Genomic DNA, 2,670 nt, shown 5'->3' with positions numbered 1-2,670 from the left:
TTGGAACCTGAAACGCACGTTTTTTAATTCCAAAAAGGGCGACCGAGGTTAATGCCCCAGGTCTCGACTGGAGCTTAGTAATTTGTTAGCGGGTGGGTGGTTTCATCTTGAGCTAGGATAATACATAGCAATTTTACTATAGCGGTATAGCCGAGTGAAATTCCTCGAAGCGTATAGTATTTTAAGCCGGTGGCAGCGGTTTCTATGGTCCTCTGGAACTTTCACACTTGCGTCCACTTGTCGGGCTTGTTCCTTTTGTGCAACTGTAAGCGAGTTTCACTCTGAATGATTTTTATGTCTTTACTGAGATACCAGTGTATTGAAACAAATGCAAAATTACAGCGAACTGTGACTTTTATGGGCTGCACAAAATCGGCTACTCAGAAAGCCTCGTCCCAACATCTGTGCAAGCGCATACAGTACTTCTTCCGCAATTTCATTATCAGCGGAGCAAATCCAGCCAAAAAGCTTTGATAAACGCTTCTTTGTGACAATAAACGAATAATTCTTATTTGATTTTAATTCAGTATAGGTGGAAAGACATTGCTATATTTCAGTGTAAGCGGTCTGTACCAGCTAATCTCAGGCTGGACTGAAAGTCCTAGAATGCAGAATATTCCATGAATGAGTAATCAACTGCCAAGTAATAGCATTTGTCGAAAATATTCGGCATCAACTGCGAACTCAAATCACGGAAAACACATGAGTAGTTCATATCAACTAATCAAAAATAACATCAGCGGGCTTCTCAGGCTGCACGCAGCAGTTCTCTAACCTTAATCAGAGCTTCAATTATTTGATATTTGCAATTTTTTGCTCTCCGCATTTTAGAGCGCGTGAGCCCATTAAACCGACCACCTGCAGTCGTAAATTAATGTACATGATGCACTTCCTGCCGTGATATGAGTTTCGTTAAAGCCAGTTTCAACGAATATAATGTCGACACAAAAATTTCAGTGCTTGCTAGGAATATGGTTCCAGAGTCATGTTTATAACTACACATCCGTCTTCTGATGTCACCTGATGCGTTTCCTGGCGTGCGCAAAATAAATGAATAAAAAAAAAAGTTGAAGCGGGGCGCTTTAAAATCTCTCCGAGCTGGAAATCTGGCATGCTTTTTCTCAGCACTGGCATCTTTTACACACACTGTCTTTGTACGAGCCCGAATTTTAGTCTCCCAAACTTTGTTGGAGACATGCTAACCTTTACCGCAGTTTTCTACCTTGTCTTGGTGTCGTCTCTTGCCGACGTAGAAGCCTCCGCGGCGGACAGTGGGGGTGAGAACCTTTTTTACGACGTATATTTGTGCGGCCGACTAATTTGCATTCGTAGATGTGTGAGCACATTTTGGTAGGTAATTTCAGTTGCACAGCCCAACTTTCCCGGCCAGAATTCCAAAAACACCATCCTTGTTTCGATACTACACTTCGTCTACCATACTACGTGCAAAAAGATAGCAGTCTCGGGGCCTTCATGTTCTCTCACTGACCCACTACTATAGCACCTTCACACACAATGGCACCTTCTGTCACAATGGCACCTTCTGGAGCCTACATCATTATTCATCAGCAAATGTGACTTTGATTTTATCTGTCGAAACCATTAAGTAAACACCAGTTTGGAAAACGTTTAAGAACCAATGGGGGGAAAACACTCAAAGAGTCAGCTTTAAAACTTGTGCTGTCAGAGAGGCGTTCAGATGCTTACGCTCCGCAGAATATTAGACAATGGAGTTCTGACCTTCGTTTTTCTGTCTAGTAATAAACGTATGACTCTGGCTTGAATGAGAATATGATTCGTATAATATAAGTTGTCAGTTCAGCTTAGTTTAGTTGTTTTATTTAGTGCAACATTATTATCCTTCGAAGACTTTTTTTCCGAAATAAAGAATCCCGTAGAGTGGCAAGTTACTGCTTTGTCCCCTGTTCGACCAAGATGGTCTAAACAATCGCAATTACTCTTTCTTGCAGGTCACGGCAACCCGGCGCATCTCAATAACCTTGAAAGATCGAACAGCTTCGATTCGTCCATGCTTCCAGAACAGGAAGGCCGGCAAATGAAAGAAGAAAAAAGTTCGGCCTTTTACAACTATGAGTGGTTCTGACCACTCAAACAAAATGAACAAATACCTGGCAACGCTGATGACAAAGTGGCGGCGTTTGATGTGAAGGACGTTGGGGTGACCTGTAGTTTTGAGATCAGCTCCATGGTCAGCTCGTTATGGTTTTTTTTAATAATCTCGATTAACAAATAGGGCTTCTAGTATAACAGCGTTGAGCCCCACGTCGCTTATCGTTTCTTCAGACTATGGCAGGTTACACGAGGCTTTGAGACAAAGGAAATTTTTCATTAAACATTATTCGTGCTTGGGACTTCTCGTGTGCCAGCATCTTTTCTTTTGGTCAATGACAAAATTTCGAGATACATTTTATTTCAGCCACACGCCGAGCAGAAGCTTCACTGGCTTTTCGAACTCATTCTTAAATGGACATGTGTTTTATTGGCTGGGTATGACTAGCAGCCGTTTACGTCCCGCCACTTGATAGTTGCGATGGTATAGCAGGCCATACCGTATGGCGAAATGCGTTGCTTGGCGGCGAAGAGCACGTGGGTAACTGGAAGTTGATGTGTCAGAAAGCATATTCAAGAGCGAGACGATCGAAGGGTCCT

General features: G+C 42.6%; 1 long non-coding RNA gene across 1 annotated transcript; it reads left to right on the top strand.

Annotated features, from left to right (window-relative positions):
- The first annotated feature begins 1,139 nt into the window (after positions 1-1,139).
- LOC119178195 (uncharacterized) lies at positions 1,140-2,372 on the top strand. The gene is made up of 2 exons (XR_005110655.2): positions 1,140-1,277; positions 1,971-2,372. It is a non-coding gene; the product is annotated as an uncharacterized LOC119178195 (long non-coding RNA).
- The last annotated feature ends 298 nt before the right edge of the window (positions 2,373-2,670 follow it).

The sequence above is a fragment of the Rhipicephalus microplus genome, unplaced genomic scaffold (genome assembly GCF_043290135.1).
Source record: "Rhipicephalus microplus isolate Deutch F79 unplaced genomic scaffold, USDA_Rmic scaffold_18, whole genome shotgun sequence".
NCBI lineage: Eukaryota > Metazoa > Arthropoda > Arachnida > Ixodida > Ixodidae > Rhipicephalus > Rhipicephalus microplus.
The sequence above is the reverse complement of the archived record's forward strand: the minus strand, read 5'-3'. Positions and strand labels throughout refer to the sequence as shown.